General features: G+C 47.5%; 1 protein-coding gene across 4 annotated transcripts in view; it reads left to right on the top strand.

Annotated features, from left to right (window-relative positions):
- The window catches only part of TENM4 (teneurin transmembrane protein 4), a 749,934-nt gene that overhangs the window by 221,650 nt on the left and 504,147 nt on the right, over positions 1-24,137 (top strand). For all 4 annotated transcript variants that reach the window (XR_005020977.1, XM_036861484.1, XM_036861485.1 and 1 more), the window contains exon 3: positions 13,995-14,096. The gene's annotated coding sequence lies outside the window, so the exon portion shown is untranslated. The remainder of the gene's footprint in view (positions 1-13,994; positions 14,097-24,137) is intronic.

Consider the following 24,137-nt stretch of genomic DNA (forward strand, 5'->3'; position numbering starts at 1 on the left):
GGCTTATGTGTATGTTTTATAGTAAACACTTGATTTTGATCTAAGTCAAAAGGCCCAGCGACATGTTTGTAAAGTTTAAGCTGGTAGTGCCCATCCTTGCCACGTGCTGTCTGACCGCATTATGGGTTACGGCGGCCCCAAGGGCTCCTGCGGTGTCATGGTCTCGGAAAACTTGACCCCTGGGCTAGTTGTTGGTGATGTCAGCAAAAGTGCTTTAGATTGGGTGTGACAGATTGTAAAGTGCTTTGCCACCCGTTTTTCAATCGATCCCCACAACAGCCCTCTGGCAGTAGTGTAGGTAACAATGTTATTTCCATTATCTGCTGAGGGAACTGGGGCTCAGGGAGGTTGTTCACGTCCTCATGCTAGTCACTGGCAGAGACTGGTCTCCTCTCCTTAGGTGTCAGGGCTCCTATTGTGTCTGCCTTGCCAAGTTAGCTCCTGGGGATGGTCCCAACCGTCCAGTAATGGAGCTGGGGCAGTGTTCCAGGCCAGAAATCCAGCTCTAGAAAGAGAATGGCCCCACCCCTGCTTAGAAGCTCTTAGATTGTAAACTCCTGGAGAAGATCTGGCATAATAATACACTGCCTGTCCCTTCCAGCCACAAGGAGATGGTACTCCAGAGAGTGTGGGGGACGTCCTGAAAGAAGGGACAGCAGTTAATGATAATCAGGGTGTCCTGAAACGGTCTGCAGGGCATGGCTTCAACACAAGGCTTCCCTTGTGAAATAGGATCTGGTCATTCCCCTGGAAGTTCATCGTCACGTGAAGAGACAGAGACATACCCAGACATCAAGAGGCTTATATTCTGGCAGGGGAGACAAACAATAAATAAGTTAAATATTGATAGAGCATGTCAGATGCTGAAGAGTACTATGGGAAGAAATAGGGAAGGGGCTGGGAGTGTCAGAGGGTGTCACAGTTCTAAGCAGGGTGATCACGAACACACAGAAATGTACAAAGTAGCACAGAGAAGAAGGCCAGTAATTCTGTTTGGGATCAGAGAAGACTCCAAAGAGGATGCTTTTTTTTTTTGTGCTAGGTCCTGTCTTCTAAGTGAGGGTTTCCAGGTAGCCAAGGGGAGGGATGCATTTTTGGCAGAGGAAACAGCAGCTGCATAGGCATAAAGATATGAAGGTATGGGTGTGTTTGGGAAATTGCAAGCAGGTCTGATACGGCAAGAGAAAAAGGAAAGGAAAATGCAGGACTTGATGCTGGAGAGGTCGGTTGTGGCCACATTGTGAGGACTTTGTGGTGTACAGTGTGACTCCGTAGATGCTGTGGTGACTCCAGGGCACATCTACCACAGCTGCCTTCCTGAGCTAGTGACCGGTGGCCCCAGCTGGGCTAGAGCCACGGCCTTTATAACAAAGAAAGAGTTAAAAACAAGGCACATTTCCTCCCAATGGCCCATAACCCGAGTCTTATTAGACAAATTCCAGTAGTGGGGCATCCTACAAAATACTTTTCCAGTATTCCCCCAAACTGTCATGGTCATCAAAAACAAGGAAAATCCGAGAAACTGTCATAGCCAAGAGGAGCCTAAGAACCTGTGATGACTGAATGGCATGTGGTGTTCTGCATGGGATCCTGAAACAAAAACGACATTAGGGAAACACTAAGGAAATTCAAAGAAACTATAGACTTCAGTTAATAATAACATATTAATATTGGTTCATTAATTGTGACAAAAGAACCATACTGTAAGATGTTAATCAAGGGGAAAATAGAAGCAGGGTATATGGGAACTCTCTGTACTATGTTTGCAATTTTTCTGTAATCTAAAACTCTTCTAAAATATGTTTTATTAAAAAAAATAATAGACGTGATAACATGGGAAAAATTAAAGTGGGAAAACCTGTGTAACCCCCCAATTTACTTGGGTTTCCTCATCTCTGGAAGGACTGGTTCTTTTCCAATTCAGTTTCTCCCCCCACAAATGTTTTCAGCTTCATGAACATAGAAACAAGCACGTGTGTCAGCGTGGGTGGGGATGCTGAGGTCAAGACCACGTCTTTGCTGAAGTCCCAGCACTGGTTTTTTCTCTGGGACCAATAGAGGTTTCCAGGGAGGTGAGGCATGTGGCAGTTCGTTAACAGCCCTGCTCTTCCACACCTGGTGGTCTTTTCAGTTCCTGTGCGGGACATTGGTCTGGGACAATTGGATCAGTGAGTGAAAGGCCACCGGTGACAAAGGGCCTGAACAGAAGCAGAAAGCAAATGCATCAGGGTTCAGAGCCCCTGTTCTGACTGTAAGAAGCTGACCTCTGCTAGGAAACTTGCCTGCCACCAAGGGGCTAGCTCACAAGGAGAGCTTGCAAAGCCATTCTCCCTCAATTTCTGGTGCACTCTTTTCCCCATTGTCTCCTTCTCTGTCCCAGCCTGTGTCTGTCTGTGTATGTATACTTTTTCACATCTAAATTCTTCTTTAGTAACCAAGAATGCTCTCTCAGCCATCCCAAAAATGTTCTCCTATTTTATTCCTGTCCCCATCCTCTCTCAATAAAGCATGGCTTCTCCCACCTGTCTGAGTTTGGAAGGACCAATAATAACCCTTAACAGTTGTAGGTGTCAACAGAGACAAGATCCAGCCACATCACATTAAGTCTCAAACATCTCACTGAATCTGCTAAGAGATGTCTTTCTGGATCTGTCTCTGTTTCATTAAACTCCTAGTTTCCCTACAGAGACTCAGTACACCCTAACCTGCCAAAGGATTCTGAAGCTTCACAACCAAGCTCTTTGGCATCCCTTGCATCAGTAATTGGCCTTTCCCACATTAGTTTACTGACTGACACAAGAAGTCCCATTCAAGCTAGCTAAATTCATGGGGGAAAAAAAAAAAGCAGAGACCTGACTTTGTCCTCCTTCCAGGGATGCCTTTCCAACCTTCCAGTGCCTGACAGGTGCTTCACTGATCACTTATTCCCTCCTGGGCTTGACTGCAGTGGTCAGTTTTGCAGTGGCTCCCTATCCCAGCCCAAGCACTGGGAGTCTTCATGCTTTCATTGTCCTCGAGGCTGCAGAGTGGCACTTCCACCTGCAGATTCTTTTTCAGCACCTCTATCCATCAGAGTCTAGGCAGGGAAATGGAAACCACCATAGGTCTTTCAACAGAGGGAATTTAATAAAGGGAATTGGCCACACAGTTAATGAAATGGCTAAGAAGCTAAATGGTACAAGTTGAATCATCCCAGAGATCAACAGCAACAGGGAACCACTATCACCCCTAGACCTGGAGGTACAATGAGAGCAGGTGATGTTTCTAGAGCCCCAAAACTGGGACAATCCAGCAGGAGATAGAACCATTTTATAGGGTCAGGACCTGAAGCTACAGATGTTATGTGGCCACTGCCAAGGATGCTGTCTAAAACAAGCAAGAGAGGGAGAGATACCCTCGCTTCTCTCTTCTTCTTACCTCCAATCTGCTGCCAGGGTCCTCCCTTCATAAGCCCACCTGTCCAGAAGCCAGGGAGCAAAGGATTCTGAGCATTGCAGTTCCCCATGAGATAGAGCGGAGGAGCAAGTGTGGGGAAGGGACCTGAGAGCAAACAAACGATGGGCACAGCATCCATTCAGTCCCCTCACCCTCCCCACCCTCTTTGTTCAAGGCTGAGTTGGCCCTCACCCCTCCCAGAAAACTGCTTTTTTTTTCTAATTTCTCTCATCAAGACAGCTGGCAGCTTGATACAGGCGTCATATTCTTGTTTGTTCTCCTGGATTGAACAGATGAGGAAAAAAACCCCAGGATCCTCCTTTACTTTGGGGCAGGGCAGTGAGCTCTATAATCTCTGCAGTCATCAAATCTTGCTCATGTGGATAATTGCTGTCCCTAGTCCTTTGGAGGAGAGCAGTTTCTCTCTTCTTTTGTGGGATCGTCAAGGTAGAATGATTCCGCTTATTCTTACAACGGTTGCAGCCCCAGAGGCTCAAGGACAGCTTGAACAATTATCTTCTATTCTACAAGAGCAAACTCATAAGCCAGACCCCGCTATGCAGCTACATTCTGCCCGGGAGGGCCCGTGTGCACTGGTTATTCCAGAGGGCTGGCGAGTTGCTTCAGGGGACCTCAGCTCTTGTCCAGGATGGCGAATACTTTCCAGGCCGCCTTCCCTCTGACTGCCTCTCTCCTCTGCTAGTTTGGAGCCCTTGCTGCTGACGTAGGAGGTCACACAGAGGGGAATGTGGACGGGAAGCGTCCAAGGGCAGAGCAAAAGAAACAAAGGCCCCTAAGTTTGTGCAGCCAAGAAAATAACATGAAAAGAGATGAGGGATTTGGGCTGGACTTGTTTTGTTTTGGAGCATTTCAAGGGGCCAGGCACGCAGTTGTGTTTGGATTGGGAAGAAAGGCATAACTGTGCAGAAGAAAATCCTTTTCAGATTTTATTCTGGCTGTTACTGGATTAAAGAAAACAGCAAGAGGATTAATCTGTGTGAATATATGAAAGCTGTTGCACCCAGACAGGAGGGAACCCTGTCTCTTCCTGGGACCTGTTTGGACAGCGTTTGGAAGCAGTGGGCTTGCTTGTCCATCTGTCACCATTCTGGTCAGTTCAGCACTGCTTGGAGCCACCTACATTTCTTTTCTTTTCTTAACATTAATGATAATGATGATGATTAAATATTAATAACAGTGCTGCTTAGGACTCTTGGTTCAAAGTGACAGAAACCTCAGAATTAACTTACTCAAAACAGAGGGGCTTTTACTACTGCCTCATCGAATCCAAGGAGTTGAACCTTGCAGCCAGAGAAAATGCAGCGATGCAGTGGAATTGGGTTCACAGTTTTAATTCTGTTAAGATTTGTTCTGTTTCTTTTTGCTGCTCTGGTCACTTCTCTTATACTTGTGAGCTTCTTTCTCTCCCTGCAAACCAGCTCTCCCTATTTTTTCCGTGTTAGTTTGCAGGGCTGCCATAACAAAGCACCACAACTGAGAGGCTTAAACAACAGAAATTCCTTGTCTCACCGTTCTGGAGGCTAGAAGTCCAAGATCAAGGTGTCAGAAGGACCGTGTTCCCCCTGAAGGGAAGGGTCTACCCCAGGCCTGTCTCATGGCTTCTGGTAGTTCCTTGGCTTGTGACAGCATGACTCTGATCTCTGTGTCCAAATTTTCCCCTTTTTATAAGGACACAAGCCATATTGGATGAGGGCTCACCCCAGTAACCTCATTTTAACTTGATTACCTCTGCAAAGAACCTATCTCCAAATAAGGTCCCATTCTCAGGCATGGGGGCTTAGGACGCCAACATAACCTTTTTTGGAGGACACAATTCAACCCGTAACACTCACATGGCAACTAATAGCTAGCAAATATTCATATCTTACAATCATCACTACTAGAGACTACATTCTTCTTCACTTCCTGTTTTCAGAAATCCCAGGGAAGAATTCTAACTGGTCCAGCTTTGACCAGGTTCTGCTCTCCCCCAGAACTGTGATTAATCTGGCTTTACTAAGGCACCCAGCCCTGAACCAATCAATGACGGCCAGGGAGGCAGGGTCCTTCAAGAATATGACAATTCCATCTAAAAAACAGCACAAATGCTTATTTACGAAACAGACTCACAGACATAGAAAACAAACTTATGGTTACCAAAGGGGAAGTGGAGGGAGGGATAAATTGGGAGTCTGGGATTAACAGATGCACACTACCATATATAAAATAGATAAACAGGCTTCCCTGGTGGCGCAGTGGTTGAGAATCTGCCTGCCAATGCAGGAGACACGGGTTCGAGCCCTGGTCTGGGAAGATCCCACATGCCGCGGAGCAACTAGGCCCATGAGCCACAATTACTGAACCTGCGCGTCTGGAGCCTGTGCTCCGCAACAAGAGAGGTCGCGATAATGAGAGGCCCGCGCACCGCGATGAAGAGTGGCCCCCACTTGCCACAACTAAAGAAAGCCCTCGCACAGAAACAAAGACCCAACGCAGCCAAAAATAAATAAATAAATGAATGAATAAACCCAAAGTTAAAAAAAAACCTGTCAAATACTAAAAATAAATATTATAAAAAAAAAAGATAAACAAGGATTTACTGTATATCACAGGGAACAATATTCAAATCTTATAATGGACTATAATGGAAAATAATTGGAAAAAAAAGAATTTATATAACCTAATCACTTTGCTGTACACCTGAAACTAACACAATATTGTAAAGCAACTATTCTTCAATTAAAAAAAAAAGAGTACGACAGTTCTCATAGAACCCATGAATCTGTCAGATCAGCTAGTTAATGCTGGGTACACATCACCCCCAAATCATAGTGGCTTATAACAACAAAGGCTTTCATTCTCTCTCATGCTCCACGTCCACCATGGGCAGGAGGAGGGGTGGTGTTGGGGGAGGAGGAGTGGTGTTGGGGGAGGAGGGGTGGTGTTGGGGGAGGGCTTTCTGCTCATTGTGGTGCCCCAGGGACCCAGGCTGACAAATCATCCCAGCTGTGCCAGTCTTTGTGCCAGAGGGAAAGAGCTCTGGAGGGTCCTGCCTTGGCAACGAAATCTTCTACCTGCAAGTGGTACACCTGTGCTCACGCCCACTGGCCTCAATTAGCGAACGGCCCTATTGAGATGTGCCACCCACCTGTGCCTGGAAGGCAGCGAGCCAGAAGTGGTTGCCAAACAGCACTGATGACACAACCCACACGATGGGAGCCCTGGGAAAAGTGGTTCCCAGAAGCAGGGAGGAGCGTCCCCAGAATAAGATGGGGCGCTGCACAGTCACGTCGTAGGGGAGCACTCCAGGGCCTCCCCGCCCAAGGAAGGGGCAACGGGGAAGTCAGTGAGGGTTGCAAACACCTGGCTTTGGCTGCAGCATGGCGGGTCTGAGGTGAGAGTGGCAGGGACCGGGCTGGAGAGATGGCCCGGCTGGACGGGAAGGGAAGTGCCTGTTTTAGGGAGGGCTTTGGATTTTGTCCCAGAGACAATGGAGCACCAACAAGGGTTTCGAGCTAGGAACAGCAGGGTCAGACTTGCATCTTAGGAACAGCAGTGGGCGTAGGGTAATTTGAAGGAAGGGATTGAAGAGCACTAGAGCTGCACAGAGCTCAGGGCAGGATTTAGTGGTAGAAACAAGTAGATTTGGTGACGCTCTGGCGTGGGAGTGCAGCTAGTTGTGACCTGTACCACAGAGATGGCTTTGTGGAAATGCCGGCCTCTGCACTGGCTCCTCAAGGAGGAGCAGGGGGACGAAAAAGGAGGGAGAGGCTTTGCAGGCTGACGGTGAAGCTGAGCAGAGGCCTGGGGGCCTCGGAGCACTCAGGTGGCTGAGGACAAGAGTATGCATTTGTCGTGCACATTCAAATTGCAGAATTTCTTTTTTTTTTTTTTAGGATCATTTCAGTAGCCAAGTTTTTTTTTTTTTTAACACCTGATCCTTGGGGTCATTTGCATTCTTAATTAATTAATTTATTTATTTATTTTGGCTGTGTTGGGTCTTCGTTTCTGTGCGAGGGCTTTCTCTAGTTGCGGCAAGCGGGGGCCACTCTTCATCGTGGTGCGCAGGCCTCTCACTGTCGCGGCCTCTCTTGTTGCGGAGCACAGGCTCCAGACGCGCAGGCTCAGCAGTTGTGGCTCACGGGCCCAGTTGCTCCGCGGCATGTGGGATCTTCCCAGACCAGGGCTCGAACCCGTGTCCCCTGCATTGGCAGGCAGATTCTCAACCACTGCGCCACCAGGGAAGCCATTGCAGAATTTTTGATGGTGTGCTTGAAGGGCTTAAAGGTGAACGCTGGTGAAGTAAAAGCAAGATTCAGAAAACTGGGAAAACTTTCCGCTGATTCCACAAACATCAGCAGGTTGCTTTGTAGCACCTGAGAGCTGTTTACTCCCCACCCTGTGCTTGCTTCCATGCCACCTCTTATAGGCAGAGTTCTTGTGCATCCCCGTAAGCAGGTGATCTTTCTCTGGTGAGAGCCCAGTCTCTTTCGTCTTACCCTCAGGCAGCTGAACGCTGATGCCCCCACCTGCTCCACCCAATCTTCTCCCTGACAAAGGTCCCTGCAATAGCATGGATCCGCCTCAATCCTTTGCAAGATAAATCCGCATGTGGTGCGGATTTGGGCAGCTCACATGTGAAGGGTTCATGAGCCATCGTCTGCCGTGGCTAGCATGGAGAGCTGCTGGGGAGGACACAGGGGGAGAACCGCACAGGAGAATACTGAGTGGAAACCTGGATACAGCCTATGGGCCAGAAAATGGCAAATGAGCTCCACCCACCTTCCCTGCATGAGAGACCCATCCTCACCGGCCCCCAAGTCTGGGGCTGGCTCACTGGACCCATGGGGGTCCTGTAAAAAAAACTCTTTCAGGTCTTCGTGAATGAGGATACCCAGTGAAAAATTCACAGGATGATTACATAAAACCATCTGCTGCCTTTATTTCCCCGTGTGCATTAAAAGTGCACAGCTGCTCGACATGAAACATTCCATTATGCTGCTGTGTGACTCACCAGCTGGGCTTGGACGCTGGGGGCCGAGAGGAGGCGATGTAGGAGGGGAAGCGGGTGGTGAGCACGTCCAGGGATTTCTGCCTGGATCTGAGTGTCTCGAGCAGGACAGTCCAGATTTCTCCGCCCTGTGGATGTGCTCTCTGAAGGAGGTGTCCTTCTGTGTATGTAGTAGATTCTGTCGGTGAGTTTGTCTTTGGGGGTGTGTATGTGTGTTTTTCTTTTTAATCTGAAAATTGGTCTTGGGGTTCACAAGCGGCAGCTGGAACAACCATAATTAAAATGAAATAACCTGCTTCCTTCAGTCCTCAGGGAGAAAAGCTTAAAAAAAAATCAATTTTCTAAGTGGACTCAGGAACGTGGCGAATCTTCTCTTCTCTCCCTGTTTACTTGAAACAAGTTTCATGGCTTTGCTTTTCTTTGGAGTCAGAGGAAGAGAAGGGAATTAACCTTTGCTGAGCATGTATCCCCATCCCAGGCACTACACAGGGCTGTCCCAACTGTACAAGCCAGGGTTTGAATCTAGTTTTAATGCTTCATCTCCTTCCCGTCTGCCATGCACCATTCTGGTATCCTGTTAGACCCCAGGTCTCTCAACCTCATCCGATTCTGTCCAGAGACCCGGGAGGTTTGGCATTATTAAGATGTTATTGAATATGTTGGCACATATAATTGGCTTGGATTAGGAACCAAAGGTCTTAGCAGAGTAACAAGGTGAAGCATTCCATGCTAATGATTCCATGCTAAGGCGATGGTTTTCAGAGGATTGGATCTGCTCTTGAAGGTGTTGCTTAGAAGTCACTCTGCAAACCAGGCTGGGAAAATAAAATCCCAGAAGAACTGCAGACTGTGTGGTTTGTTTGGATCTCAATTTAACGGAACTAAGGTAGAACGGGACATCTGTGTGCCGGGAATTGAAGCCACAGTGGTCAGCGTCTTCAAGGAGGTCCCATCCTGGTGGACAAGGACATGTTGACAAATAATTCTAAGACACTGGTAATAAGCGCTAGGTCAAGGGTATGAACAACCTGCTATAGCTGCAGCATTTTTTCTCCAAAAATCCATTTCTTCAGTTGGTAACTTTGTGAGGAGGAGAGCAACCTCACTGGGAGAGTGAAGCCAGAATGTTGAACATAAAAAGACAAGAAGAAATGATTACACATTCTTATGTATGTACCAAGGGCCTGGCACTTAGTCTCTCTAATCCCTTATTATCATTCCCATTTAATAATGAGGAAATTTAAGGAGCTAAATGGTTTGCCCAAAACCACATAGCTGGTAACCCGGTGGGGTGTGATTAAGACCCACCCTGTTTGCTTCCAAAGTCTCTGCTCTTGCCACTGCACCAGGCTTCCTCGAAGAAAGCCTGCACCCTCGATTGTCAGGTGTACGGTACAGCCATCACCATGTCCCGTACTTAGAATGAGGAAATCTTTTTTTTTTTCCCTTGAAAAAAAACAAGTTTTAGCAGCAGGCATCTTGATGGGAGTGATTCATAATCATCCTCTCCAGGCTGCAGGTGAAGTACATCGAGTCCTCTGGGCAGTCCTCCCAAACAGTGGAGTCAGCCCATAGACGCTGGGTTCTTCACTGACATTCTCCATGGCCCAGCAGAGTCTTGGGTATTCAAATATGTTCCCCTGGGCTCCTGGGTCCACTGCTCCTGTGAAGCTTAGCTGAGAAGGGAAAGGCAGAAGCAAGCATTCCTTATAAGAGAGGAGGGTGGTCTCCCGCTACCTTTGAAATTCTCTGCAAGAGACTGTAGTCCATGTTGTTTCGGACCCAAGTCAAGGTACTGTCTTTTTTGCTTGATTTGGGGTCACTTTGGGGAAAGCTAGCAGGAGCAAAGGCACTTGACACTTAATTTCATCTGAGCCTCTCAAAGGGCAGCCCAGGAAATATCCTGCTTCCCCCCATCCTAGGGCGGGTGGGAGGTACGCTGGGAGCGGAAGGTGTACTGGGGGGTCCGGTGTACGTGTCTGTGCAGGGTCACAGCATGCTTTAAGGCTCACCTGGAAAGGGAAAAAACAGGATCCAGATCTCGTCTCCACCACTTCCTAGCTGGGGGATTAGGGGCAAGCTGCTGAAATTCCCCAAAGCCTCATTTTCTCGTCTGGAAGGAATAGGCTTGCTTCCTACGGCTGTTTAGAAGGTTAACTGAGATCAAATATGTACCAGCACTGAACCCTCTGCCCAGTGCCTGGCACACAATTAGCTCCCTCCCCTTCCGATTCAAACTGTGCAAGCTTGCCAAATCCATCTTCCTACAGCACATCTCCAGTTACATCACATCTCTGCTCAAAAGCCTTCAGTGGCTCTCTATCACTCATTGAATAATGGCTACTTTCTCTGCCTTGGCTTTCAGGGCCCGGCTCATTGGGGTCCACGTCCCCTGTCAGGTGTGATATCCTCTGCTTCCCTCCACACAGCCCGCACTCATTCTTTGTCACGCTTTCTCCTCCTATGACTTCCTTCCTCACACGAGTGCCCTGCCCTGTCCCCGTGCCACCCCACCTGACACTATCTCTGGTGCAAGGCTGGGCTTAAACGGTATGCTGTCCAGTCATTGCTCCCTGATTTGTCAGCCAAGGTGGCCTCTCCATTCCTCCCTCCTCTCACTGTTTTTTCTGTATCCACTTACAAAACTGCCAAGTATTTCCATTACTTGTGGCCATGTTGTCGTATTTTCCTTGTCATCCTGTGAGTTTCCCGAGGGCATGGTTTGCTTCTCAGTCCTTGGTGTGTCCTGAATCACACCTAACACTCAGCATAGGGGTGAATGAGTGAGTGAGCAAGTAAAGGAATGAATACACCCTCATTTCGACCTAACTGGATTTCCCTTCATAAAGTGCTAGGGCATAAGTATAATACTTCTAAAACCTTTGGCCAACCCATGGGTATTTTGGTTTCATTAACAGTTTGGGTTTCATTAACAGTCATGTGGTGCTTATTGGAGGTACAGCCGGCTGTTTATATCCATGGGTTCCACATCTGTGGATTCGACCAACCACGGATCAAAAATACTCGGGGGAAAAGTTTCTAGAAAGTTCCAAAAACCAAACTTGAATTTGCCCCACTGGCAACCACTTACGTAGCAGTTACATTGTATTTACAACTATTTCCATATCATTTACATTGTATCAGGTATCATAAGTAACCTAGAGATGATTTAATGTATATTGGGAGGGTGTGTGTAGGTTTTATACACATACTGCACCGTTTTATATAAGGGACTTGAGCATCCATGGATTTTGGTGTCCATGAGGGGGTCCTGGAACCAATCCTCCTGCATGTGCCACGTGATGACTGTACCTTGAAAAAGAGGGAATTCAGGGATACACCTTGAAAATAAAAGTAAATAGAAGAAAAGGAGTTGAGCCTTTCCCTGGAAGCGTGGCAAAGATGAAAGTGGAAGAGGAGTAAAACTGCAGTTCTGCAGCTTCTTAAAGGGGCGGGGAGCGGCTTGGACCAAATGAGACACAGATGACGGCCCAAAGCACAAGCTTTGGCCTGAAGCTATGGAGGCAGAATGGAATTGTGGGACCTGGACAAAGGAGAGGGGTTTGAGAAAGACCCTGAGTGTTTCATCCAAGTCACAGGATAGGACTAGGACCCCAGCAGGACCCTTGGGGGCAAAGCCAACAGCTTTGAGTCCTAAAATTCTCAAGGCTCTGGGCATATGGGGAGAGGCCCTTACACAAGAGAAAGAGCCTCTTACCATGTCCATTGTTACAGTAAAACAATTTCCTGCCCCTCTCTGAAATTTTGGAGAGTAAACTGATAATGAACAAGGTGTAGTAAATAGAAATTAAGGACACAATAACTATTACTGCTCATTTGAGATACATAAAATGACAGTCATCTCCTATGTAGCGTACTGCCAATTTTTTATTTTGGTGAATATAGCATGATTTATCAGGACTTTTCTAGGTTTACCTCTAAACTTTGTCTTGTTGATTCTATTTCGGCCCATCAGGTCTTCTACCTGGGGGCGGTTCGGGAGCCTGATCCCCGAGGGAAGGGCTACTCTGCACTTGGGCAGAGGCTGGCAAATGTTCCGACCTAATATAGTCACTCTGTGTTTAGAATAAGGAGAATTTACAACAAAGAAACAGGAAATGCAGATGGAGCTAGCAAAATTTCACACCTAGGAGAATTTTGTCTTCAATGACGATTACCAGTAATTCCTCACCTTATAACAGACAATAATGTCTTCTTAGCTAGGCTCCTAGGTATATTTGGCAAATAGGTATTCAGGGAATTTCTCAAACAATGACTTTTTTTTTTTTAATTTCTGAGATATACATTTTAAAGTAATAACTAGGATTATGACTTATAACATTATACCAGAACATATAAGATTTTTAGAAATTTCATGTAATGTCTGAAACATTTATATTAACATATTTCCATACAAATAACCCAATGAAAGTTTAGTATTAGTTGTTTTGTTTGTTTTTTATACTGCATGTTCTTATTAGTCATCAGTTTTATACACATCAGTGTATACATGTCAATCCCAATCGCCCAATTCAGCACACCATCAAACAATGACTTTTTACCTCAGATGCCTAAATGTATCTCCTTCATGCATTGTCCTTTAGCCTAGAGTGTCTTTTATATAAAAAGCTCCTCCTCTTGCAATAACCTGAGTATGTCTGCGATCAAATCCAAGCTCCTCCTCTTGCAATGACCTAAGGCACATGGCTTACAACCTTTCAGTCTCTCCATACTCTTCTTTTGAGTGAGATAGGATTTCTTTTATTCATTTCACAAACCTTTATTGTGTACAGATATCTACTTGGGCACTGGAGGTGCAGAGATAAATCAACATCGTCACAGAATTCTAGGGGCAGAAAGGACCTCACACGTAGCCTAGTTCAGAGTTTTTCTCTTTCAGACAGTGGCTCAAGGTGGGGGAGTGATTTACTAGAGGTTTGCAGAGTGATAAGCAAGTGGGCCAGGGCCAGGCTCTTGTGTGTAAGGAATTCTGCCTACGTGACTCCCAATACTCCCATACGGTATATCACAGGGAAGATGGGCCCAGCCTATAGGGCAGGACACTAAGGTTAAAAAGGCGCAGTGATGTATTTATTTGCCCAGTGAATCAATGGCAGAACTGTTGCAGTGGCCAGTGCCTTGGCTATGTGTTCTACCCGCTCCCCACCCCCATCACAGCGTACAGTCAGTCCTTCACGAAACGCTCTACTTTGCTCCAAGCTGCCTTTGCCTGTGTTGTAAAGAGGGCCGATCTGCAGTCCCTGCCCTTGAGGGGTTTGGCCAGCTTGAGGAAACATGTCAACAATGGCCGTCAGACAAGACCAGATGAGATGGGAGAAGAAAGGAAGGTTGCAGAGCGTGCGTTTGTGTGGGATTCCCAGGGTGTCTGGGACCCCACTTGCTTCTTTTCATGGCTATGGGACCAGTAACAAGCCCCCTCTCCCTACTGGTGTGCATTTGCCCTGACTGCCAGGGACAGATCTGTGAGATCGGGTCAAGGACACCTTGCCACCTCGCTCACTTGGGTCTGTGTTCTCTGCTTTAACAGAAAGGATCCCGTCCCATCCTCCAGGATCCGATGGCCCTGGAGAGAGGGCTGCAGGGCCCACGGACACTGCTGACTCTTCAGAACGTGCTGACATGGGGCCAGGTCAGTCCCCTTGTCTGCTCTGATTTTCTGCATCATCAACTGCAAACCTACGGTCTTGATGAGAAATGCCATCTTGGAATCTGAAAAGAGGCATACTTTCTGTTTGAAGGCTTTTGCCGCTAAGCCACATGGGGAGTGGAGAAGGTCAGGCCAGGGTGGAGGCGGCTTTCTCTGGGAACAGATGCAGTAGCAGGACGGGTGGCTGCTGGAAGCCAAGCCAGCAGCCAGCATGGTGGGCGGACGGAACAGGCAAGGGCCAGGCATCCAGCGAGGAGGTGATGGGGGAGCTGGCAGCCAGGAAGCACCGTGCAGGTCCGGGACCACAGAGGCCGCCGTGGCCATGAGAGTCATTCTGGGGCCCAGGTCACCAAGGGCAGCGTCCAGAGTTTGGTGGTTACATTTCAAGCTGAGCTGGAGTGGAATCAGAGGCATAGCTGGGAATGAGGTAGGAGGAGGTGAGTGGGCGGCTGCCCAGAGGACAGGCGGTCCGGGGACCAGGTCCAGCCGTCCAGAATGGCTCTCCAGAGGCTTTCCTTACACTGCTGTGCGATGACAAAAACAGAACACACTTGGGGGGTGGGGGGGGGAAGTAGAAGGATGTTTCAAGCTAGAGAAGAAACATGGCAGAGAGAATGTTCTCTCTGTTCTGTCTGCCATGTTTCTTCTCTAGCGTGAAAGGGAGAATCATACACAGAGTCTGGGTCATGAGGAAGGCTACAGAAGCAGAGGAAGAAGGAGCCAGAACCCAGGGAGTGAGCCCTGTGTTGAAAACCTACTAAGAACCGAGCACTTTTTGTCTTCGGGGCAATCTTGTAGGGTAGACGTCTGAGTCTTTCTAGGTTCAGTTAATGCTGCAGTAATAAATGAACTCCAGAATCTCAGTGGCTTAACACAGTGGTTTATTTCTTGCTCATGCTACCTGCCTAACCCAGGTAGGTGGAGGGCTCTTGCTCTACCTAGTGACTCAGAGGCCAGCCTGATGAGATCTCCGCCATATTTTAGGTGTAGTCCCGGGAACAAGTGGCCACCTTGGTCTCCGCGGCAGGGGAAGAGGTAGTCAGAAGGTTAAGCGCTGGCTCTGAAATGCTTTGGCCCAGAAGTGACACGCAGCCTGTGGGCCAAAACTAGTCACGTGGTCCTGCCTGATTTCTAGGGCTCTGGGAAATGTGGATATTTGATGCGCAGTAACTGCCTCTGCCATAGTAGATATTATGATTTCCATTTTACAGGTAAGATAACTGAGACTCAGAGAATGTTTTTTATTTACATTTCATTTAGTTGTTTTAATCTGGTGTACCTACCAAATAACTCACATTCGGACCTAGTAATATTAACACATTCTAAAGGGATTATCAGTAATTTATTTTTTTGACTCAGAGACATTAATTATCTTGTCTGAGGTCTCCCAGCTAAAAAGCACCAGAACCTAGATCATACATAACCTCTGATTCAGTCATTTATTTAGCAATCCAGCAAAGACATATTGAATATTGACAAAAAGGCCCAGCACCATGCTAGACTCTTGGGATATAACAGGGAACAGAAACAAAAACGAAGGAAGCTTCTGCTCTCAGCCTGATGAATGTTTATAACTACAAACTGGGATAAATTCTCAGCAGTGGAGACATAATGGTTCTCTGAGGACACCTATTAAGACTTTTGCCTTTCATAGAGAGGAACAGGTAAACTAGGGTCATATTTATTGACGCATTGTGCCAGGTACTTGACTGATGCATCTCATCGAACTGCCGCAACCCCAAGAGGTAGTTCTTACAATTCCATTTTTAAGATAAGAAAACTGAGGTTCACTCAGCAAGGGAAGAGGATCGGGCTGAAGGTAAACTCTTCAACCCCATCCATGCTCACTTGTAAGGCGGACGTGACTGTTAAAATTAAAAATTGAATCTCCTTCTCCACTGCATCTAAACCCAAGAAATGTGGTCTCCTCGTCCTCCTCTAAATCCCCCCATCCAGGGCCTTTCTCTCATTGGTTCCCCCAACATCCCACGGTGTTACATGTGAATGTAGCTCTCAGCTCTGACAGAGGCGCCTCTTGGAGCCTGGAGGCAGGGTCACTCATCCCCACCCAGAAAGCTGGGCCCAGAGCGAGGCTTCTTGAACTCACCTGCATTGAGAGAGAGAAGAAATTGCAGAAACATAGGTAGCAGGATCTGAGCCTGGCAGGATGGGGTTGAATTTGAGCCTTGGCACTGGTGGGTCCTTCTGTCTGGAATGGCCCCCCTTTTCTCTCTGGCCTCATCTCCCCGCTTCCCTCCCCTCGCACTTTGGGCTACATTTTCACTGACCTCATCACTTTTCTCCCCTCTTCAGCACATGTGACCACCTCCTCTGTCCCCACACTGGTCCAAGCCACCATCTCAGACCTGGATTCTTGCAGTGGCCTCCCCGGGGGGATCTGCTGCCACCCTTCCCGCCCAGGATCTGACACAGAGGCGTCTGTTAAGACATCAGTCAGATCAGATCACTCTTCTACTCAAAGCCCGCTAATGGCTCCCCAGCTCATGTAGAGGAAAAGCCACAGGCCTCACCCTGACCCCCCAGGACTCACCTGAGCCGGCCCCGTTTCCCTGCCAACCCCATTCCTCACTCATGCCAGTGGCCTCTTTGCTCTTCCTTGAACCATAAACACACTCCCACCTCAGAGCATGAGTCATAGAAGCCTTTTTCCAGTCTTGGAGAGAGCTCTTCATGCAGAGGGAACAGCAGTGACTAGATCTCCAGGTCACCATCCAAGGGAGCAAAGCACAGATGCAGCTGAATCAGCAAACCAGTGTGTTTGCTGCTCAAGGAACAGCGGGAGGCCACCAGTGTGAGCAGAAGTGGCTACAGAGGAGGTGAGAATGGAAGGCGGTCCTCACCCTCTGGGTCTCTCTGTGCCCCTCTTCTGTTTCAGTGTTTCTAGGTGGCATTTATCTCCACCTGACACGTATATTACTCTGTAAATTTAATTGTCTGTTTTCTATTCTTCCCCCATTGGAATGGAAGCTCCATGAAGGCAGGAAGTTACTTTGTGTTGTTCCCGGCAGGATTCCTACACCTGGAACACTGCCTGGAACATAGCAAGCGCTCTGCCTGCCCAGCAGGGCCACGGCCCCTGCAGCACATCACACAGGCACTGTCCCTCCATCCCCATGGGCCCGGGCAACCACAGATCCTCATCTGTAAGCCCCCGGTGCCTGGCATGCAGGTAGGGTCCAGTTACTATTTGTTGGCCTGAGCTGAGTGGACCAGAGCGCTTTGGGAATTGCAGCCCAGGGGCCCTGTCCTTCTCCTCTGCAGGTTCCCTCACCCTCAGTCAGGAGGCAGGAGCCCTCATTCCCAACTGAGTCCCCTCCTGCTCAACACCTGCCTCGGAAATCAGGAAGATGAGGCAAATGGGACACTAATGAAATTCAGAGAGAAAACTAAATTGGGAGGTGTTGCAAACACCGTGGAGGAGGGAGATGTGGTTTAAAAGGCTCACTCTCTCTCCAGGGTGGGAGGGGGAGTGGGGGCATAGAGAGAGCGCTGAGCTGGAGGGAACATCGCACAGGCCCGCCGCTGACACCTCCGTGTGGGGTGGCCCGTACATCACTTTGGCTCAGGGGCCTCACTGTTCTGACTTTAAATGAGGGACCTTTTCTTTGCTTGACTCATTCATTCATTCATGCCTTCCCACCACCTTGCCAAAAAAGATGTGAGTGGGCTACCAAATTTTAATTGATTAATTAATTAAGACCAAGAGCGTTTCACGCGAAATTAAGGTAGAAAATAGGGGAGGACAATTAGGGAAAGGAAGAAGAAAAGATGATCAGGTTCTTGGGAAGGGGGATTGCAAACCACTCTCCGCAGGATGGCACAGGTTCTTGTGACAAGCGCACGGGGCTGTGAATGTGAAAGATCTTTAGGGATAGGAGAGCTCTGGTCCCGTTGCAGTAAGGACGACCAGTGTCTCAGAGTACTTCCTAATCCATTGTTTGTTTCTTCAGCTGTAGGCATTGGCTGGCTGCTGTGTGCCAGGGACCCCTCATAGCTCACTTTTTTCTATCTCGTTGAGTGCTCACAATACCCGACAAGGTGGTCTTTCCCAGCTTGTTTTAGAGGTGAGGTGATTGAGGCTCAGAGACACTGAGGTGCCTATCTCTTCAGCAAATGGTGCTGGGACAGCTGGAGATCCACATAGAAAAACATGAAGTTAGACCGCTTCCTCACACCATATACAAATATTAGCTCAACATGAATCATCCACCCAGCACCCTGGTGGGTGCCACTAGGGTAAGCATTGCCATGGAAGAGTGTTGGGAGGTCGAGCCCTCCTGTTGGAAGGCTTAGGATGCCAGGCAGAGGAGCTGGCATGTTCTGTTATTCTTGTTTAAGAAATGAGAAGCCACTGAGAGTTTTTGCACAAGCATTGATGACTTGATGGTATAAAATTGACATGTGCAGAGGACTGTGGTCATCAACGGGCAGATAAAAGTCAGCCACTACTCATTCAAATTCACTAGCAAATAAAGTCATGTCAGTGATCTAGAAGAGAAGGGGAAATGAGGAAAAGGAGGAGGAAAGAAACTAACAGCTAATCAAGCACTCACTGTGTGCTAGGCCTTCACCATGTTATCTAATCATCACAGCAGTTAGGTGGTATTTTCTCCATTTTACAGATGAATAAACTGAGGCATCCATTCCCTCTCCCCCTTCCCCAGGATACCTTACTAGTAAAGGTAGTGCAGAACTGGTAAATGCAGATTCAAACCCAAGTCAGTCTACTTCTAAAGCCCACGATTGCTTTTCCCACAACTCCACCTGGGCTTGGCACTGTTTCTTTGACCTAGCATGTTTACTGCTACATCCTGCTCTTTTTAAAATGCATTTCTATCTTATCTTTCAAGTACACTTTTTAGCTCTTGGAATGTCGAACAGGAACACCAGTTATGCTTTTTTGTTCCACCCTTTTGGAGTCTACCATGGCAGCTCCCCTGCAAACAGCAGACCGTCAATAATCCCACTTCTGTATTGCTTACTTTTCATAGAAGACTTGGCCATCATTGAGATGTTAACTATTACCTAGCGTTATTAGTGACTCAGAGACGACTGAGTGGTCAGGCCCTGCTAGAACCATCCATCCTGGTTGGCGATGGGAACCTGGGAGGTCAGAGGGCTTGGGATAGATTCATTATTTTGCTCAGGGTCCAGTTGGAGAAATAATCCTAATTGGAACATCCTAGTTCTTGTATAAATACTGAGTAAGGCAAATAAGGCTTCTGAGGCTACAAATGTGTTGTCACAGATGGTGCCAATTATGGCAGTGAAGCAAGGATAAAAGAACATTGATTGAACTCTTACTGTGGGTTAGTATCTGTGCCGGGCACATTGCATATTTTATTCTCATTATGAAAACCTGTGTGTTCTGGGCTCTATGAGATAGGGATACCCCCATTTTCCAGCAATCAGAGACACGGAGAAGAATCTTGCTCAGGGACACATACGTCCTAGTACCTGGTGGAACTGGGGTATGCAGCCAGGTCTGTTTGACTCGCCCTTGGGGGTCACCACGCTGTTCTCCAGCTGGAGAGAAGATGCTGAGTCTTGTCCCGGTGAGGCGCCGCCATGCTTCCACGTGTGAGGTTCAGTGGTCCAAGCAGTGCTGCCATGGCCATCCATATCCTTGTGCTGGTTTCAGGCTCTTTCTGCCCAGACCATCTGTTTATCCTCCAAGATTCCTTTTCCCTCCCTGAGTTTGCACCTTCATCTTCACTCCAAGCACATGGCATGCCCACCACCCTACCATGCTACCGTCCTCTTTCAGTACCCTGTATCTGCTTCATCAATGTCTGGGCTCAGTGGACACATAGATGGTCTTAGGAGGAGGAGGAAGGATCCGGTGACCTAAGGCGAAATCTAAAAGGTGATACAGATGGAGCTTGAAACTCAGGAGTTCCCTATTTTCTCAAAAGAGGAATCCCTGTGAGGGAACCATTTTTGGACAGCGTCCGCCAGTGTTTTGGGAAGTGAAAACTAGGCAGCCGTAGAAGCCGAGGGTGGAGTTCTGCCCTTCCCCAAGGCCTGCAGGGGTCGGGGTTCATGTAGGGATGCAGCCACTGCTGCGGATGTCCCTGCTCTTCTGCACCCCCTTTAATGTAATCCCTATTTACCTGTCCCCCATCACTCAGGCTGCACAGCCCTGGGTGTACAGATTGATTGCAGAACCATTTATAAACCTGCTTTATTTCCAGATGGGAAAGTCAGTGTCATTCCCCTAGGTGGGTTCAATGACCAAATGCTCATAAAGGTAGGGCTTTCTCCCTGTTGCTAATGGCATCTTCAGCTGCACGTCTCCGTGGCCAGTTTAGCCAAAGCAGCCAAGGTCATGGCCTGAAGGCCCTCTTCCGAGGCTGTAAACCTCTGTCACTATATTGCCTTGACTTACCTGCTGTGAAATGGGTGTGCTTAGGTATCTTCCACCCCCCCACTTCTTTGTGAAAGCTCCCCAGGTGGGCAAGAACAGCCGATCAGCATCTCTTAGCACAGAATCCTTTGCCTCTTTGGATTCTAACCCTGGTGGAGAAGCCGAGTGTGCAGAAAACGCTCCAGGAGTGAGAACAGACATTTGTTGGGTACCTATTATATGTCAACCACTGCACTAGGCATTTCACAGTCCATTTAACCCTCACAACTACCTGTGAGGTAAGCATTGTTATTTCTGATTCACTGATGGGGCCATGGAGCCTCAGAGCGGGTCAATGACTTGAAGTCACACAGCTGGGAAGTGGGGGAGGCTGGAAGTGAATCAAGGGCATCTGCGGCCAAGCCCGACTTCTGCCCCCTGGGTCGAAATTAATAAGAACCACGGCAGCAAGAGCCACCATAGGCGGCGTGCTCATGACACACCTGACTTGTATTAGCTCACTGAATCACAGCAACAACCCAGGGATATCAGGTACTCTTACCGTCCCGATTCTACCCATGAGGAAACCAAGGCACGGAGAAGTGCTTTCAGAATGAAACATTTCCTGAAAGTGGGTGATCAGGAGGTAAGCCCTAGCAGTCTGTCACTGTTGGCTGCTCTGTCATAAATACGTCTTGTCTGAAATGAGCAGAGGCCTTGCTCATAGGATGTACTGAATAATATTTGGCTACTGATAATGAACTCCACGATGTTCTTGCTACCCACTGGAGTTGGAATTCTGGTTGCTGGTAACAGCCTGGGCTAACCACTGAGCTGCCCCTTGCCGTGGGAGACTTCTGATAGGTCAGGGGATCCTAGAGGTGGAATTCCAGATGTTAGGAGCCACGCATGGTAGAAGGATATATAGTGGAAGAGAGCAGGCTCTACAGTCAGGCTGATGGAGTCCAAGCTGGCTTACCAGCTCTGGACTCGGAGCAAGTTACTTGATCTCTGCTTCAGTTTCCTAATACATGAAATGGTTATAATAAGAGCCCCTATCTCAGTGGGCTGTTGTACGGATTTAAAATCTCATAAGATGCTTATAATCAGGGGTAACTCAAAAAACAGATGCCCAGTAGCTGAAGTGTTGTATCACAGAACATCAGTTGACAGAGTTGGACTTATGAGGTGATCTAGCTCCATGCTTTCATTTGCAGATGAGGACAGTGGTGCCCAGAGACAGGCAGTGATTGGCCCAAGACACACAGCATTTTCGTTTTCTGATTCCAATGCTAGGGTTCATTCTGATACTACACACAGACCATATATAGAACAGCCTCAAGAAGCCCATATGTCAGTCTCATTTATAGACGTTTTAGTTGGTTATCTTTCAACCTGTTTTTTATCTTTTTTGAGAGTCTCTTCTTTGTTTATGCTTTGACTACCCTTATATATTTCTTTAAATATTATACACATCTTTTATTTTCTGAATCTAATCGTTTTAGCACCTGTAGTACTCATAGGTCTGATTCTTTTGTTCATTATTTCTGCTGTCTCTTGCTCATGGTGGCTCATTTCCTCCCATGTTCTGTGAATTTTCAAATCATGGGTTCATGGCTGTTAAAACTTTGTGGGGCTTCTTTGAGGCCTGAGTTGAAAATTCATCGGTCCAGAAAGGATTTGCATTTTCTTCTGCCAGGTGCCTGGTGGAACCATCGACTTGGGGTCACTTTAAATTCAGTGCTCAGCTTGGACTTAGGGTTCTTTTCTGGCCACAAGGTAATATGCAGTCAAGCACCAGAGCCACGTGAGGACCACTTTGTGATTGGGAATTTTCAGAGGAGACTTTAAAAATTTTTCCTTTCCCTTCACCCAGCCCCAGGGCCAAGTTTCCTCACTGTCTCCTTTAGTGGGGTGGAATTTAGTTTTTTTCTGATTCACCTGTTCATTAAGGCATAAATGTCTCCTTTTGAAATCCTAACCTAAGTGAGGTCTCAGTCTGACTTCTACCTTTTGAAGGACTTTGACTTTGCTACTTTCCTTGACCCTTTAAAACTAAAATCCCCAGACCACTAGGGACTGGCAGATACCCCCCAGGACCCCCAGGACTGTCCCCTGCTCAGTGCTTGGGAACCTCTAGGGATTTGTGATATCTCGTGGTCATCTGACCTCTGAGTATTTCCTTCTCTTTCTTGACAGGTCAGCTCTATATATTTTTTTAATATTTATTTGTTTATTTATTATTTTCTTATTTATTTTTGGCTGCACCGGGTCTTAGTTGCAGCATGCGGGATCTTTTAGTTGTGGCATGTGGATTACTTAGTTGTGGCATGTGGACTACATAGTTGTGGCATGCGGACCCTTAGTTGCGGCATGCGGGATCTAGTTCCCCCACCAGTGATCGAACCCAGGTCCTCTGCATTGGGAGCGTGGAGTCTTACCCACTGGACCACCAGGGAAGCCCCTCTCTCTATATATTTTTTAATTGTTTGTTTATATGTTTGTTTAATCTGATATTTTCCATGTCCTGCATTAGGGGAATTCCTTAGAGTGAGTAAGCAGCCATGTTGCTGGAAACAGAATTTAAAAGTGGTCACCACTGTCTTTCTTTGGTGTGAACAAGGCGCTTCATCAGCTAGAATTTCCCTGGTTATTATGGGTTGGCAGTTTACTGTATGAGTCTATGAAATACGCCAAGAGAGCCAAGGGGAAGTTTCCAGACAACAGGCCAAGTCCATCTCTCAGTGTCATCATCATCATCACTCTTCTGAGGTCTCACCCTGTGCTCATCGCAACCCCACAGGGGCCTCGACCAAGAACATTACCTATAGATGTTGTCAAATGAAAACTCTGATTTTGTGATAGGGGCCCAGAAGTTACCTTGAAGCAGGCCTGCATTGTCACTGCTATGATCCAGCCGTCCCCAGCGTGATCCTTGCTAAAGCTTTAGCCACGTGCAGCAGAGGCAGCCTGAGCAATCTTACGTTCATTCGCCCGTTGGTTCATTCACTCCACAAACATTTACTGAGTACCTGCTCCATGCTGTGCCCATGTTAGGCCTTGAGATGCAGAGATGGATAAGCCATAGTCCTTCCTCGTGTGTACAAGGACATTTACATGGACAAGGACCGTTGTCTGATCTTTGCTTTGGCAGAATGAAACTGGAGGTGGAAGGGAGCCAACCCAGCCTCGGGTAAGGACGTCTAGGCAGGCTTCTCATAGGAAGTGACAAATGAATGTAAAGTATGAGGAACAGAGAGCAAATCTAGAAACAAAAAGACCATGACTTGCCAGTCCCTCCAAAGAAAACATGAACACTGCACTTGAGAAGAGATGGCACATCTTATTTTCCCTTCCTGGTTTGGGTTTATGGGGTAGACATTGCTGTCGTCCACTCCGGGGCCAGCACTTTGACCCCGCTATAATTTACACATCCTCAGCAGGGGCACTGCCATCCCCAAAGGGCGAGATTGGTCCTTGGGGGTTAGGGGTGAAAAGAAATCTCAGTTATTACAATGGCTCGTGGTCCTCCAAAGAGCCCAGTACATAACAGATATATAGTATATGTGCGGTATTAACATTTCAAAGGAAGTAGGGGAGTTTGGGGAAAAAAAAGTCTATAAAGCCTTCTTAGCAGCAGGGTTTTGGGAGTGCGG

Source organism: Balaenoptera musculus, chromosome 8 (genome assembly GCF_009873245.2).
Source record: "Balaenoptera musculus isolate JJ_BM4_2016_0621 chromosome 8, mBalMus1.pri.v3, whole genome shotgun sequence".
NCBI classification, from domain to species: Eukaryota; Metazoa; Chordata; class Mammalia; order Artiodactyla; family Balaenopteridae; genus Balaenoptera; species Balaenoptera musculus.